Genomic DNA, 10,005 nt, shown 5'->3' with positions numbered 1-10,005 from the left:
ACTCTATAGTTTGCTGTGATGTAGTTTCCTGTTTGTTTGTTTTTCTCCCCTCCCCTTCCTCCTCCTTCGCTGTGCTCTTATTTTTAATATTCTCCATTCTCCATACATAAGCAAGCCAGCATGAAGCTCTCACCAGAAGCTGAAAACTATGGGTTGAAGTAGCCTACATTTTTTCTTTCTGATTTCCTAACCTGTGCCCATATCTCCATATACATGAAAAGGTCATCACTAATTTTATATGCTTTACTGGACCAAGCTTTCTTTCTTTATTCTGTTACACTGTGTGAAGGTGGACATCGGATTGGTTATTACTCTCTTTTTTTTGCCAATTTTACTCTGCTAGAGATAGACATACATCGTTGTTTTATTCCGGCCACCAAAACCCCCAAACACTCCCAGAAAGTTTGATGTCCTCTGCAAATTTCATTCAATGAATGATAAAAATGAATGCCTTTTCAAATGAATGGCCACAGGCCCTTTGGGCTTCATGTTTTACATGCATTGCTTTATCAGAGCTCTGTTAATTTCAGTTCTCTCAGTTCCTCATTTTTCTAATCTTAAATTTAGTTCTCCCCATTTCTGCAGTAATCTGCTTTTTTAAAAAAAGATCCTCATGAAAATTCGCCAGAGTTTTGGTGTGAATTTCTCCTAATGAGCACATTTTTGTAGGCAGTTCTAATGTACACATTTTTGCAAGCCATTTCTCATCACGTAATGCATTTTCGTATGTTATTTTCACTCATGTATTCATTTTTATGCAGAGTTTCTCCTAACATGGATTATTGTAAATATTGTTTGGTAGGTAAACTGCATTGCAAAATTTGAATTGGTGCAAACGTCAAACGATGGCTGTTTCGGTTCTCGTATTATTTCGGAAACTGCAAATTTGATAAATTCGGCTTGAAGTGCTAACTGAATCTAATTCCTCACCCATCACTAATGAACAGTAGGGTTCTCATAAACATCTTTCAGCTCTGCATCTGCCCCTCAAACCACACAGAGACTTCAGGATGTTGCAACAGTTGATAATTTCCTCCTTTTTCTTATTTTTGGCAAAGCTCTAGGGACTTACTAAAAGATTGCCTGTGATATCAACCAGCTAAACACCAGTATCAAGCGAGGTACTGTCTTGCTGAGTGCTTGAAAATCCCCTTTTTGCTCTGAACCCACAGTTCAGGGATAGGAAAGTAGATTTGGCCAGAGGGCTGGATCCAGCCCTTGCCCCCCCCTCCACGGGCCACTTAGATAATGTCAGGTGATGCAACTTTAAACCAGATAATGATTGTTTAACCCTGCAGGCTTGTGATGAGGTGTTTGTGTCATGTTTCTCTCTTTTCCACTCTCCAGTGCCCTGACTGAAGATCATAGAATCATAGAAGTGTTGGAAGGGGCCTACAAGGCCATCAAGTCCAACCCCCTGCTCAATGCAGGGATCCAAATCAAAGCATTTCCAACAGATGGCTGTCCAGCTGCCTCTTGAATGCCTCCAGTGTTGGAGAGCCTACTACCTCTCTAGGACATTGGTTCCATTGTCTATGGCTCTAACAGTTAAGAAGTTTTTCTGGATGTTCAGTTGAAATCTGGCTTCCTGCAACTTGAGCCCATTGCTGTGTGTCCTGCATTCTGGGATGATCGAGAAGAGATCCTGGCCCTCCTCTATGTGGCAACCTTTCATGTACTTGAAGAGTGCTATCATATCTCCCCTCAGTCTTCTCTTCTCCAGGCTAAACATGCCCAGTTCTTTGATATTGTTCGAAAATGCCAAAATAGACTGTGTTCTGTCATGCCAGTTCTCATGTTCCTGTGTTTCTCCAGATCCTTGCAGCATGATTTTGAAAGAAGAATTAGATGGTTTTTTGTTTTTTTAAAAAAATTAGGTTTGCAATACTAGACATGGGTAAGTACATCAGGCAGGCTAGAGCTGGCAGCATCATGGAGATAATAATTCTCAAGGGACATGAAATTTGGGGACATGTTCACTCTTGCAGAGGGGATCATTCCTGTCAAATTTTCAGGTAGGGAAGCTTTAGGGGTTTTCAGGATAGCCACCTCTAAAATTCAATTTTTCCAAGCAAGATTATTTTTGGAAAGACCCAAATATACTTTGGGGAGACTGTCCGCAGCAGTAGTGAGTGAGTTGAAAATAAAAATATATTTCATATGAATAATATTCACTGAGAGTAGCAATTGGGGGAAGGGCCACAGCTCAGTGGCAGAGCATCTGCCTTGCTTGCAGAAGGCCCCAAGTTCAATCTCCAGGTAGGGGTGGGAGAGACTCCTACCTGAAACCCTGGAGAGCAGCTGCCAGTCAGTGTAGATAATACTGAGCTGGATGGACCAGAGGTCTGACTCTGTGCAGGCAGCTTCCTATGTTCCAGTGATGATGATGATGATGATTCTGAACTCAGAATGATGGCTAATGTGCCCACAAGGATTGACTGGCTGACTAAAAATCATTAAAATGTTTTGTAACCACACAAGCTGGCTGTTTTGTATTGTTTGTGTGGTTAGCAAATGGAAAATAATAATAATGAATTCAGAAAGCTGTGGCTAAGGATGCCCACTAAGAGTAATAAGAATTCTTAGCAATGGGAATAAAATTTAAGAAAACCAGATAGGAAACATATATAAATGAATGGGACTGGGATTGATTAGGAAAGAATATAAAACAAATATAAGCTGAAGAAATGCTGCCAAACCACCACGAAACATTTCTAAGTGGCAGAACATACGAAACGTTTCCGCATTTTAAGCCTTCACACACCCATCCAAGCACTGCGATTGTAGAGTGTTGGGTGGGTGATAGCATTCTAACCTTCTCAGCCTCTCCGTATCCTGGCATTCTCCTTATATGGTGTTGTAATTGATACAATTCAGAGACTCTCTTTTTGGCTTAATTAGAGACTGTTTTGAGCTATAGATCTGTACAAATCCCTACAAATGAATTCATGATTGGCTGATCGATTCGGTAGACATCTGTAGCTGCTTCAACCCAATCTGGACAATTCACAAATTGACCCGATAGGGATTCGGCGGGCTCCAGTGCACAGCCCCACAAATTATTCAGCTGTCCAAAGGAGCTCTTGCCTAACAATACAACATTGAAATGCATAGCATCATTGGATAACATTAAAAAAAGGAGTAAACATATAATAAAAGTTTGGTATTTATATTGTATACTAGTTAAATAAAATCCTCTGTTGCTATAATAGATTAGTCCTTTGCCAACAAATGCCTCCAAGGAAATTAGAGAAGGCATTGCCTAGTTTTTATATGTAAAAGATAACATCTGCAATATCCTAGGGTTGTATTCAATGGGTCAATTGTATTCATATTCAGCCAACCCATTGAACTTAATAAACCGAAGTTAGCCATGCCCTTTAACATCAATTGGTCTAGTCTGAGTAGAACCAGCATTGAATACCACTCTTACAGGCACAGAAGTGCACATGAACAGGAACAGAAAGAGGAAATACTATCTACATTGTAATAAATACTACATTAAAAGTACAAAATTAAATTACATTGCAACACAGAATGGTCTGAAGGAGCAATTTTCTACTATTCCCGCCATTGTCAGACCCAAGAGCTCTGGCAATGGCAGGCCTTTGCAGTCATGCTGGGCAACGCCCCTCCCCTTTTGGGCATGGCATGGTGTCAGGCCCAGGATGTGACTCAGGAACCAGACCAACGGCTGTAGTTAATTCGTGTTTTATTAGGGTAATGTCCAAACAAAGACTGCGTTTTCTCATGAAGCAATACAGGGATACAGGTCCTGCGGCATTGGGAGAAAGTTGACAGAGCAAGGGACTTCTTCCCGCCTGTTCTTTAAGAAGGGGCCAAACGGGCACGCAATCTTTCGCTCCTCCTTAACTGCCCCTCAGGTACTGCCCGCCTTCCCCCCCTTCTCTCCTGTCTTTTCAGCTGTCTGCGTGTGCGCGGTGAGTGGGGAAGCATCAACCCCTCCTCTTCTGAAGTTTCCGATTCCAGGATGGGGGATAGGGGAGGGGCTGATGGTAAATGCCTCCCCGCTTTTCGGCTGTGAGCAGCCCTCTCTCTTCCCCCTCTTGCTCTGAGCCTGAAAGAGGGGGAGGCGTGAGAATGTCCAGGGAGGGCTCAGGCTCCCCGTTGCTAAGCGACCTTATCACTGGCAGTTCCTCTGTTTCGTCTTCGCTCCAAAGGGGGGAAGTTCCTCCCCCTTCCCTCTGCCATCCATCCGAATACTCTTCTCCCAACTCTCCGGGATCCAGCTCCCCGGGATTGGGACCCCAGCTCTGCCTTCCGACACATGGTCACACATGCCTGTCACATAGGGAGTGGAGCAGGGTGGCTATTTAAGGGTGGCTCCTCTTGCGGAGCAGGTTGCTAGGCCACGTTAGGTGTTTTAGGCCTTAGACGGAACAGGTTGCTAGGCCACGTTAGGCGCTTTGGGCCTTGGGTTGTTATCTGTTTTGGTGGCACACAAGGCGGGAGAGAGAGGGCCTGGTGGGTCAGCTTCTCAGCATTGGAGCGTGAGAGAGAGGCTTGGAGCGGTTGAGACAGGGGGCCTGCAAGGTTTGGAGTCTGGGCAGAGAGAGTTTCTGCCAGCCCTGGCAGGCCTGCTTCACTTAGCAGCCTCCTGTGCAGTCTGGCTGGCCTGTTAGGGGCCTGGAGGGCTGGCATTGTAAGGTTGGGAGTCAGAGCAGGGAGAGTCTCTCCTAGGCCTGGCAGGCCTGCTTCATTTGGAGGCCTCCTGGGTGGCCTGTCTGGCTTGTAAGGGCCTGGAGGGCTGGAATCATTTGGGGCCTACAATTAGTGTTGGAGCATGGGTGGTAGTTTGGGGCCGTGTGACTGTGAGGCAGTCATTTTGGGAAGGTCATCTGGAGGGTGACCATTTTGGTGAGGTCTTCTGGAAGGCAGACATTTTGGTAAGGTCACCTGGAAGGTGGCCATTTTAGTAAGGTCTTCTGGAGGGTGGCCATTTTGGTAAGGTCTTATGCTGGCAACCATTTTGGTAAGGTAATTTTTAGGTAGTAGCCATCTGGGTTGTGGGCCCCAAAGCAGCCTGCTCAGCGGTGGCCTCCTTCACTCAGGACATGTCATCCTCTGTGGATTAGGGCCTTGATATCGTATCTGCATATTCAGGGGCAGTATTTGCTGGATATGGATGGGGTATTTCTCCTTCTGACCAGAAGCAGCCTGTCATGGCCCCGTCAGAGGACTCATCAGACGAGGATGACTCGGGAGTAACAGCAGCAGACCCAGAAGGAGAAATGGAGGAAACTCCTGAGAACCCAGTTCCTTCTCCCCCTCAGCTGCAGAGCACCCCAGACACAGCTGAAGCCCTTCAGCCAGACGCACACAGTGAACAGGATACTCCCCCCCTCACCTGCAGAACGTAGACAACAGAAGGTCAGGCAGAAGAGGGGCAGACCTGTCCACTTAAGGCCAAAACGCTGATGGCTCACACCTGCTGACAAACCTGCTCCTTAAAAGCCAAACCTTGGTTTCAGCTTGTTGCTGACTACAACGTCAGGCGTGACCACTGTGTGTCTTCCTATCCCCTGAATCTTGACTTGGACTGATCTCTTGGCAAACTAGACCTGGACCTTCACTGACGTCTCTTCTGGCTTTCTGGCTTGGCACGTAAGCTTTGAACGGCCTCTGCCCTTATCTTGCTTCCTCCTTGCTAGCCTGGCAGATTTATAGCCAAGCTGCCGGCTGAGGACTTACGGCTTGGCAATTACCAAGGAATCTCCAGCCCTGCCTGCACCCCCACCGACACTGCTGTCTTAGTGAAGAGCTGACACCAGCCTATGAATGATGATTGTAGATAGGTTGGGGCCCCCATGGGCAGGGGCTGCCTAACTCACTGCCAACCCGTTGTCTTCTGTCCAGGTTGGTGCAGTTCCATTTGGGGAGATGTCAGTTCCTCTGGGGGCCCATTTGCTGTTGGCAACAAGGGAGCATATTTGGAAGGAAGAATGCATGGATGTGTTTTCCCTGTCATACCGAGTGCCCAAGCAGTAGGAAAGGGATTAGCAGGAGGAAAGAGACAATGAGAAATTTTAAAAGGAAAAGGTGAATAGGACATGGGGTAATAGGATGGCAGGAATTTTAATTTATATGGGGGTGGTGATTCAGCGCCAGCCTATGAGGGCAGCAGAAATACCTGCACATAATATTTAGGGTGCATACAGAATTCATGGGGTCAGCATGGCTGGCCTATGACAAATGTTTTAGGATGAGAGAGGCAGTGGATATAAACCTGCAGTGGGACAGAAAGGACCCTGGTTGTGGTTGCAGTTCATGATTGCAGCTCGACCCATGCAAGAGGATAGGACAGATAGTAGGCATTTACTGGGTCAGTCTGACACTGTGGTGCTTTCCTGTGGGTCCATGGGGCAGGGGATTCAACCCTGCCTGCTCTGTTGGGAGTTCAGTGTTAAGGGCTTTTGCAACAGGAACCCGTGTAAAGTTAGACATGAGTATTCCATCTGAACTGGCTCCCATCCTTTTACCAGCTGCTCTAGAGCTGAGGGGTTTAAAGGTTTTCAGAAGGGGAAAAAGCTCAGATCTGGAGGGCAGCCTTCTGGTAAGGGGTCTCACCCTGATTAATATTTGTGGGTTTTGCCTTTGCTCCATCAGCATCCTAGGCAGGCGGACGCACTCTACGTGGGGAAAAGTTTTTGGTTTGGTTTTAGGATTTCTTTTGTTAGGGAGCATAGCCCTTACATGTCAGGGAATTTTAAGTCAGTAGTTGAAATGGAGTTAGTGGTGGAGGAGAAAATAGATAAGGATATTTTTTAAAAATTGTTTTAAATTATTAAATTGAGTTTTAAATTGTTTTTAAAAGATGTATTTTAAATTTGTATATTTGTTTTTAATGTTTTTAGTTACTGTAAACCGGCCAGAGAGCTTTGGCTACGGGGCGGTAAATAAATAAATAAATAAGTAGCTGAGAGAAGGGTACTGGGTCTATTTGACTACCCTACTATGCTTGCTCACAGCAGTGTTTTGACCTACGGCTGTATTTTGACTGGTGTCTGCTGAGCTAGGGGTGTCTTGGCCATGGGAAAAACAGAGGGTCCTTCACCTGTACTTACTTTTTTGGGGAATTGAGCTTGACTCAGTGGTGCAAGCTTGCCGTTTACCAGCAGTGAAGTTGGAGGAGTTGAAGCATAGCATGGCCAGCATTAGATGCACCAGGAATTTTGGAGCAATTTAATTGGGTTTCTTTTGGCAATGGAACTTATTATTGGAGGCAGAGTGTAAATTCACTCTGTTGCCTCTGGGGCTTTGGGTTATTTTCAGGATAACTGGTGTGCAAAGGCATAGCCAATGGAATGGGCTGAACCTGTTGGGCTTCCATGGGCTTTGGGTATCTTTATGTAGTTCTAGCTCTGAGGCAGTCTGATTTCATGCAGTGCTGCTATAGTGTGTTTTTGTGTTTTGTTTTGGGGCGAGGGGCTTTTGGATGGGAGAGTTGCTTTGCCCCCTTTTTTAGAAATGACAGATCTGGTCAGGCTTTGGAGGAGGTGATGTTTTGGTAAGTGGCAGCTGTGTTTGGATTTAGTTGCGCAAGTCAGAGGCTGACCAGAGGGGCTGAGGTCTGGTTATCACTTTGGCCTCTTCCATGTACACAAGTTGTGTGCAGTCCAGGCTTTAGGTTCATTTTGCGGCTTAGAGGTAAGTCTAGAGGGTTGTTATTTTGTCACCAGGATGGTCAGCCTTTGACTAAGTTTCAGTTTTGGTCCATTGTCAGAAGGGCCTTGTCACTGTAACCTGACCAGTTTCTGAGATGGGAGGAACAGAAATAGCTATCTTCGAGACTTGTATCAGGAGTAGCAAACACACCTGAGAAGTCGAAGGGATGGACTTTGCACATGGTGCATTGCATCCAAGACTGTTGTGGTCATGATATATTAGGGATCGTTTCATCAATTATTTCCCCATACCATATCCAATTCCATCTGATCCACTGTTATGCTGAGCCAGCAAGGGCTGCTCTGATAATACGGATGCAATTACCCAGTATGGACATTATGGAAACTACTACTCACATTATAATAGAGTGCAGTGACCGCTCTCTGCCTTTGAGGGACTGACTGGAGCTTCTAATTACGGTCATATTTGGGGTTGGATCCCAACCAGTTTGGTACACACTCTTTCCAGATGGGTGTAGCTTCTATAGTAGCTATGTTGGGCTGTGAGAGCACAGCCATGAAGGCAGTGGGGCACTGGCAGTAGGCCATTTAAGGGCCCTCCTTAACCGTTGTGCTGCTGAGCATATTGATAATTGTTGTTTCAGTTTTAACAGGTTGAAGGGTGCTGGAGACCGTCAAGGTACACATGTGTGGCCCCAAGAGGAGGGCATCACAGATCAGGCACGAAACCCAATTGGGGCTCAGCCATTGTGCTGTGGTCCAGTGGCTGGGTAGACGTGGCATGCTGTGGGAACACCTCCTGCCAATGCTGTTTGATGCTTTGTTGGTGCAGCACCCTCCACAGGATTTGATTATACATTTGGGTGGCAATAGCTTGAGAATGTTGAAGGGGAAAGCCCTTTTCATTCAGGCTTGCCTGGACTTTGCGGTCATATGCAGTAGGTGGCCTAGGACCATGATTGTTTGGTCCGATATTGGATTTGGAGGAGTGGGAATGATCCCAGAGACCTGAATAAGGCTAGTGAAAAGGTAAATAGGGAAGTCCGGCTCGCCCTTGCTGATAAGCAGGGCAAAGTAATACATCATCCACAGGTGAAGTGTGGCAGGGCTGATCTTTACTTGCCAGATGGTGCTCATATGTCTGACCTGGGTAATGATCTGGTTTTGATTGATCTGCAGAGTGCCCTGCGCATAATTATTTCTCGCAGTTGGGGGAAGAGGGACTAAGCTGAGGCTTGTCCTCTTTTGTGGCAGATAGGTGTGGGAATTTCAGAGGATAGGGTTTGGTGACCACCTTTAGGCACCCTTTAAGGTGATCGGTGGGTTCTGAGGCCTGCCTTCCAGGTTGTGCGGCCGGTTGGCAGGATAAGGCTCACTTTGGGGCTAACCTGCAACACCCACTCAGAGGTTGTGCAGCCCTGAGGGGGGGTGGATCAGGAAGGCCTCCCTAACCACCCTGCAGGGATGGGGTCTGGAAGAGGGGATTGGGCTTAGACCACCCCCTTTCCCATGGCAGGGTGCCCTCGCCTGATTGGGTAAGAGTTAGGTCCCACACTTGTCTCTGCAGATGATTTATTTTGCAATCAAGCATTTAATTGGCTTTATTTAAATAAACATGGCCTTTGATTTACCCACACTTCATCTTGTCTTGCCTCTTCATTTCCTGTCTATGCACTGCAATTGCCATCATTGTCAGACCCAAGAGCGCCGACAGTGGCAGGCCTTTGCAGTCATGCTAGGGAAGACCTGGCATGGCTTCAGCGCCCCTTCCCCTTTGGGCATGGCATGGCCACGCATGCCTGTCACATAGGGGGTGGAGCAGGGTGGCTATTTAAGCCCTGCTCCACCTCCCCTCGGCCTCTTTCTGGCCTGATGTGACTCCCACCCACCCTGCCTTAGAGCAGTACAGGTTTGACTGGTCGCCTTGGGGCCAGGTAGGAATTTTTAGCTCATCAGCCTTTGCTTGTTGACAACTATTTTGCCTATCCTGTACTGTTCTTCTAATTCAGCTGATTGGCTCTTGCTTATTTGGCTATTCCAGCTTAATGCAATTCGGCTAATTTATTGCCTGGCCTAGTAGTTTAATACTGTAAATAGGTTCATCTGGTCATGTTTGGTGGATAGGTGTGGGAATTTCACAAGATAGGGTTTGGTGACCACCCTTAGGCACCCTTTAAGGTGATCGGTGGGTTCTGAGGCCTGCCTTCCAGGTTGTGCGGCCAGTTGGCAGGATAAGGCTCACTTTGGGGCTAACCTGCAACACCCACTCAGAGGTTGTGCGGCCCTGAGGGGGGGTGGATCTGGAAGGCCTCCCTAACCACCCTGTGGGGATGAGGTCCAGAAGAGGGGATTGGGCTTG

This window comes from Rhineura floridana, chromosome 3 (assembly GCF_030035675.1).
Source record: "Rhineura floridana isolate rRhiFlo1 chromosome 3, rRhiFlo1.hap2, whole genome shotgun sequence".
Classification (NCBI taxonomy): domain Eukaryota; kingdom Metazoa; phylum Chordata; class Lepidosauria; order Squamata; family Rhineuridae; genus Rhineura; species Rhineura floridana.
This window is presented reverse-complemented; position numbering follows the sequence as displayed.